Raw genomic sequence first — 8,150 nt, forward strand, 5'->3', positions numbered from 1 at the left:
TCACACACATACATGCCCAAGGCAGGATTCGAACCTGCGACCATAGCATTTGCGCGGTTCCAGACTGTAGCGCCTAGAACCGCTTGGCCACTCCAGCTGGCAGACTTACACTCACTTTTCTCAATGTCGGCACATATACAGGAATCTCTCGCCCTTCTCTTACAGAGTATGATCTTATTTACTTGCTTACTTTCATATCTTCCATCCCTCTGTGTATTTCAGACAAGACTTTTGTCTTACTGATATGTAGGCTATCTCTAAAATGAATTACATCATTGGAACATAAATATCCTACTTTGTATGTTGGTTTCTCTGTTGTTTCAACATAGCTATAGTATATATTCAGATCTTCATATGAGGGTGCAGTCGTGCACTTCCTACTCTTTTGACATTGATGGGTGCCGCTTTGTCTTCCACTTTCCACCTCCTGGACTATTCAGAATATTCTGAGTCTTCTAAAATCTTAAAAATGTTATTCCTGCAAGAACTTTTACAGTAGCTATTAATCTTGTAGATAAAGCATGGCTGAACGCAAAATAGAATTATGTGGAGCAATGTACATCATTGTCCATCAATCGCTAAGCAGTTATTAAATTTAATGTCTGAAGTTTCTACCATTCAGTATACAAGAGGACTAGTTGAGTTTTGTGGAATCTTGAAAAATGGAGATATTGAGTTTTGTGAAAATTTTCTATATTTATGCCCATTTTATAATAGAAAGTATTCAGTTTTGTCGTATTTTCTGTTAGCCATTGTGTGAGATGCATATTAAAGTACCAGTATCCATCAAAAACACATGGTTAAAACAGTTCTCAAATAGTGACTCAGTTCTGGTTAACTAGTGTGAAATAGAATGAGAGTAAACTTGAAACTAATAAGTTCAAATATATGTAATGTATAATGCTTGGGAATGTCCTCTATCTGGAAAACGATTAGGAGTACATGATATCACATATCTGAGAAAATTTAAGCAGTGGGCTCTTGATGTAAATAGTAAAAAAAAGAACATGTCAGATTAGTGTAGAAATTAGTATTATTGATTTGAATTATCTCAAGTATCACTTCTATGTATGAGTAAAATATTGTACTCTCCAAAAATCTATAATGAGTCTTACAAGTTTAAAAAAAAGGATATGTAAAAGTTAATACAGAAACTAAATAACATTTTAATGACTAAAACAATATGTTTGGAGGCTGAACCATCTAAGGATGCTATTCTTTAAATAAAACCTGAAATGCAAAAGTAAGAATGTTTGTTTTGATAAAACTGTTTTTCAAAGTTACTTCATCAGAGAGTATCAAATTAATAGTGATGGTCAAAATAGTGAGAAAGGGTTCATTAAGCAATCTAAAGTGTAGAGGAATTAAAAAGTTTAGGAGCAAAGCATGCTCTGTAGGACATTGTCTATTGAAAAATACTGACAAAATATACCAAAAGTTTGAAATTCTTTTTATTTTGTGCATATATAAATAGAAACTATTATAATCAAATGTGTGTTTGTAGTAATTAAAGTATGGTAATATTAAAAAATGTAAAGAAACAGTAACACTCAAATTTAAAGAAATAAATTCATGGTGTTTGTGAGAGAAAGAAATTTTATGGACACTAATAGGAAAATCGATTATGCTGATGTTAACATTTATAAGTAAGAAGAGTTAAATAAGCTTTATTTGCATATATTAAATGTATACTTCTCTACATGATATTTTGTATGTTTATAAAACAAAGCTTACTCCAGTAATCACACACAAGTGTATTTGTTGATAGGATACATTTCCTTGAAGCTATTTCTTCTGGGATAACTCAAGTAAGTGTGGGCCATATGTAGAGAAATACTATACAGAGCATATTAAACAACAATTTTTTTGAAATGGTTTTAATGTAAGTGTATGCCAAGTGATACTCACACCTAAAGGTTCGCAAATGTTGTTGTCTTTGTAACATCTTAAATTAATGTTTTTTTATGTGTAACACTTCTGTGCAAGAATGTGATAAAAGTATTGTTTATAAATTTTAAATGACTGATCCACTGCAAGGGAATTATATTTCGTGAAAGTCAATTTTAAACTATTAAACCAAATAAGTTAGGGATCATCATCCAGCACTTTATTGGGCTGACCTCAAAGGACCTGGAGGCATGTGCAGTAGAGAAGAGAAGACGGACAGTAACGAGATGTTCATGAGTGTGGAGGTGTTGTTTATGGGCGGAGGTATAGCCTATATTTAATTTTGTAATTAATTGTGCCTTGAATCACATCAAAAATGGTGTTGCTATTATTTAAGTCGCATCTGAAATGCTTTTGGATGCCAGACTTCCTGACCTTACGAAGTATCAACCTATGATGAGTCATGGCTGCAGCTGGAAGAATATTCCTGTATGGCATTGTGGTGGTCCGTAGTAACTCATATTGTCAGAGGCTTGGAAAAACTGTCTAGAACTGTTTGCCAACACTTATTTCGGTGGCACACCAATAACGAGGTAAGACTCTTATATTGTCTCATCTAAGTAGAATTGTTAATTTTGTAGCAGTCAACGTAGCGAAAATGTTGAGCAGAGTATTATTGGAACAATATCAGCTCAGTTTTCGTAGTAGTTTCAAATTTCATTTAGCCTGAAGTCAAATCACAATCCTAGTTCCAATGTCATACATTGTAGTTAATGATTACTGTTAAAAATTACTTACATGATATGACAATGTCTCAGAGCAACGAAATGCACTAAGCTGTCCACTTAATCAAGAAACTGAAAGTAAAATTAATGCATTGGTCGCATTTTTTTTCGTCTGTTGACTTTATTCTTGCTTGAATGAAAACTCAAGTTCTGATTAATAATTTTCAGTAATTACACAGGTTCAAATACGGCAGTGTAAGTGTGCATCAGAAACAATACTGCTTGCACCTATCTCGCATGTAAAGAACAGTTACATTGATAACATTCAATGTTGTCTACTAGTAAGATTCAGCAGTAATAAACAAAATTAGCTCCTTCAGAGTTCGTCTACCATAAATTTATAAGTGTAGTATTTTCTTTAGAGGTGTGGTCATAATGAGAGTTAAAAGCTGCTCTCATTCTGCTCCAGGATTGAAGACCTGTTTGATTGGCAGACAGAATCACGTTGTCATAAAACGATAACAGAAATAGGTAGTGATAAATGCAGTGAGGTGTATTTATATACACTCGTGTTGGGAAGAAACAGAACACCCTGAACGACTAGAGGTAGGAGGTTCATATTCACAGGACGGGTACATTAGTATGTTCTGCAGAAATGATTAGCATTTGAGCCATATCGGACCGCGGGTTCAAGGACAACATCGATATCGTGATGCAAGACCACCTACCGGTAAATTATGCCTGCGGATCTCGTTGTCGCTGTAAAGTGAAGGTAATGGATCAGTGTGACTTGAGCACACATGCGGAATGCCACGCAGACATAAGCGCGAAACTTACCGTCAAACCAGCGAGTTTGAAAGCGACCGCATTAGTGGCATGAGAGAGTGTGATGCAGCCATCCGCGAAACTGTAAGGGACGAAGTGTTTCGGCAGTGCAACGGGTATGTGCTGAATAATTAACGAAAGGTCGTAGAACACGAAGAGATGGATCAGGTCGCATCACCTAGACCTCCCCCCCCCTGCCCTTCCGTCACCCGCCATCCGCCCCCCGCCCCCCCCCCCCCCCCCACCAAGAAGATCGACCTCATCTGAATGGCATTGCTGGACAGATCTGCGGCCTCCTCGGCTCTGGCGCAACAGTGGTACAGTGTAACATGTCGTACTGTTGTGTACATAATCTCGCGTAGTCAACATGTACACAACTTTCCCACTAGAGCGCGCCCCGCTAAAGACAAAAGCGCAGGCGCAGCGCTCGTCTGTCTCCGCACTACAAGATGGCGCTGCCTTAGAGACGGACCAAATTCTGCTTCCGCCGATCCGCGTATTAATATGTAATGCAGGCAGTGAAATTGCTGCTAACGTAGAACCTTTTCTCCTCGCGGATCGCACTCGCACAGTGATACATGAACGCGCGAGGTATTATAACGAGTGTACAGACCTCCGATTAGTCAGTATGCATTTGTCTGCACTAGTCTGTACCAGTCTGTACGAGTTCTACATTTGTCTGTACCAGTCTATAGTCAAGTTTTAGTCTGCGCCTAATAAGATTACCATATTCCTGTACATAGCCATGAAGATAAATGTACAGACACTTTTGTGAAGTATCAGAGATATATGTGAGAATAAGATAAACGTACCAATACCAAAGGAATATCAGATTGTCAATTGTAAATAGCATCCAGAACCAAGTTAAGTAATTTTTATGCTTGTTAGTATTTTAATAAATGTGTGTGAAAATTAATCAAGTTCTGTTTAAAGCTGGTCACCGTCAATCTGCTACTCTAAGCATGCAAGTGGCATTTCTATCGTCTGACCTAATGGCAGAAGATAAACACTCCACGATAAGACCATGAGACATATTGCTGACACTCGCCTACTTCGTTAGAGCGACAAGTCAAAGAATCTGATGGTGTGTGTACTGAAGGTCTTACAGTGCGCACACCACACGTACAGTATCAGGGGTGACAGTCTGTTGCCGTTTATTACGGCTTGGATTACGTGAACGACGTCCACTTCTCCGCCTACCTTTGAGGAATGTGCAGAAATATGTTAGACAGCAATTGTGTGTGGAACTTCGTCATTGGGGACAGGAATGGCATCAGATACTGTTTGCAGACGAACCCAGGTTCTGTTTGTTTGAAAATGATGGTCTCATTTTCGTTTGTCACAGGCAGGGGGAGCGGCATCTCAGTGATAGCATTCGCACAAGATGTACAGTGACAACTCAAGGCTTCATGGTACGGGGTGCTGTTGGGTACAACGACAAATCACCGTTGGTGCGTGTCCAGGGCGCTTGACCAGTATGACCTACGTAAATGACATCGATCGACCGATAGCCGTACCCTTTCTGCACAACACCCCAGACGCCATATTTAGGCGGCCGGTGTGGCCGAGCGGTTCTAGGCGGTTCAGTCTGGAACCGCGCTACCGCTACGGTCGCAGGTTCAAATCCTGCCTCAGGCATGGATGTGTATGATGTCCTTAGGTTAGTTAGTTTTAAGTAGTTCTAAGTTCTAGGGGACTGATGACCTCAGATGTTGAGTCCCATAGTGCTCAGAGCCATTTGAACGCCATATTTCAGAAAAACAATGCCTTCTTAGTGCCACAGGATGTCAGGCTTTTGCCCTGGTCCACCAGAACACCAGTCAAAAATGTGTGGGATATGGTAAAAGCACAGCACGCCATCACGCCTTATAGGCGACGATCTCATCACGCATGGAACACGTTATCAGGACCCATGGTGGACCTTGTGTCTCCTAGGCAACAGGACACATACTGAACCAAGGTGACTGAAATGTTCACCATTTCTGAACAACATACTAATGTACTTGTCCTGTGAATATGAACGTCCTATCTCCAGTTTTTCAAGATGTTCTGTTTTTTTTCTGAACATGAGTGTGTGTGCCTGAGATATACGATCGAATCCCTCTTTCCATCAATCATTTTGAGATTTAACAGTCAATAGCCTTTTAAGAATATTTCTGTTTAGGCCACACACGGCTTACAATTGATTAAAATTGCTGCTACCATCGTGCCTGCCAACATCATAACATTACCTATACTCAAATGAGTAGTAGAACAAATCTTTTGTATTCCCTGGCGGCTATTACCAGAATAAAAATTAGATACATACAACGACGCGCGCCGAAATCGCGTGCACGGCTCGTGAAGCGGTCGTATTCGAGAGTAGGAGTTTAAGATACAGAGCTGTGTATCACGCAGTCCATCATAAAAGTTTTGGTTACTCTTGGGGTGGCGTACAACATTAATAGATGAAAGAAAGAGTAATTAAGGTCGCACGGTCTTAGCGTGATAATATTTCAGTATTTCAGTAACTATTACGTAAAATGGATTTGATTGAACGACATCTGTTATTATAAAAAAGGATAACTTGACAAAAAACATGTAATTGTGAGAGTTCTGTATAAATTTACTATGGGGAGCAAACGGAGCTCATGTGAAAGGGCTCCCATTGAAGGTTAATGAGTTGATCTAACATTTACACTAAATCGCGTAGCTTTGTCTAGAAGAGCTCCTTAGAAATAAATTTTTATCGTCAGAGATAGACTATTTGCTCACGCTGTACATTAATTTAGAAATTACTGCTTGGAAAATAGAACCAATTTCAGTCCGTACAAGTTTGCATTACTTCCTTCCACTGCGCAAAATATTTCTGTGTGTGGTTTCCGTTAAGGCTACGCAGTAATTGCAAATTGCGAGGCATTATGGCGAGCCCTTCGGTACAGGAATACTACTGAACGACTGATTGTGTTAACTCTCAAGTAGTCGTGGGTCAATAACTGCCTACAACGTTTAAATTTCCGGGTGTGGACTTGTTACAGAGTCACTCAGTGGTATTGCATATGAAATGCGGTCTTGATAGCCATTTTTCTAATTCAAGAATCCCGAAGTTCGATAGAGTAACTAACTTTCAGATGCTACCAATGGACTGGAGCTATGTGGCCTTTGCGTGGTAGGTATTTAGCCGAATTTCCATTAGCGCTGCTTTTGTCGGCTAACGCAGTATCTACCATCACAGAGGAAGGTGCAGACAACCTGAAACCTGTCCACGTAGGACAGATAGTTTAAAGGATAGTGAGAGAGCAACCAGCGCCGTCGCAATGGGGAGGAGAGTGTGATTGAATGATGAAAAGCCACAGTGGCCGGCTTAAACTACTTCAGTGGGTCATAATTTCCCTCCGAAAGCTCCGAAGTACGGTACGTTGTTTGCAAGTTGATTATTGTTTCTGCGCGTTAAGTCCACTGTCCGGTATATTGCCGCTACGGTTCCAGGCCTTTATAATTTGACGTCCACACACTCTCTCCATAACTTGGTGTACAGATGAGGCATGGTCCCATCCGTCTGGTTACATTAGCACACAAAACACCAGATACTGGGCTGGTGTAAACTCCTGCGTCATCCACGGAACACCATTGAATGATGAAAAGGTTGAAGTGTGGTGAGCGGTGTCAGCTTCCCATTTTCTTTGTTACGACAGTAGACACTACAATTTATACGGCTATATTCAATACGCCTGCGGAGCAGCTGGATGATGTCGAGCTTAAAGCAGTTTATTTCCAATAAGATGTAGTCAGAGGCCATTACAAATGAAATAAACAACAATGGTGAAGATACACTTCACAGAACGTCACGTAATATGATGAAACGAGTACAGTTGTGCATCGATGCTGGTGAAAGGCACTTGCAACAAATGCTGCGAGGACTTTGTTTGTATGTATGTACGTAGTATTCGAATTGTGTATTATCATCTCCCAAAACTGCAAATGTGTCCCACTGTTGGCTCAGATCTTATGACTCATTAAAACAGCTCAGGTTTATATGGGTCGCACAGTATTTAGGAAACGTTCTCACACTTACACGTGATATGCACTGGAGATGTAGACATATGGGTACACATATTCCGTTCTGTGGGGGCGGGGGGGGGAGTGGGGTGCAGAAGAAACTTATATGACCATAGATGCTCATAATCTGATTAAAATTACTTGAGAGTTGACACTCCACACGTTGGAGCTGGTTTCTTCCAATCAGAGTGCTCAACGTCATACCTGAGCCGTTCGCCGTTGCCAAACTGCCACAACAATTGGTCAGTTTACTTCCAGTTCTATGTTTGGCATTCTTTCTTGATGTGTTTGGATTCCTAGTCATGGATCTGGCAATTTTATTTCGTATTTCATCAAACATAATAGTCACATGACAAACAATACACACATAACGCTGCTAATGAAATACATTTCATACACAGCACTAACTAAACACTACTGCAGCGCTTAACAACTGGCCGGTTTTGAGCGCGAATACTCGCGTCTGCTCAGGCACGTGCTCGCGAGCAGGTGCATGGTCGCGGAGTAGGGAGGGAGGGGAGGGAGGGGAAATGCGCGCGCACGTTTGAATGTGATCTCGCGTTCTTAGCAGATTTAACTAGCCATCTGAATGCTTTGAACATTTTACTACAAGCTAAAGATCTGCTAATTACTCATTTCATAGATCGAATACGAGCTTTTAAAATGAAATTGACA

This window comes from Schistocerca piceifrons, chromosome 8 (genome assembly GCF_021461385.2).
Source record: "Schistocerca piceifrons isolate TAMUIC-IGC-003096 chromosome 8, iqSchPice1.1, whole genome shotgun sequence".
Classification (NCBI taxonomy): domain Eukaryota; kingdom Metazoa; phylum Arthropoda; class Insecta; order Orthoptera; family Acrididae; genus Schistocerca; species Schistocerca piceifrons.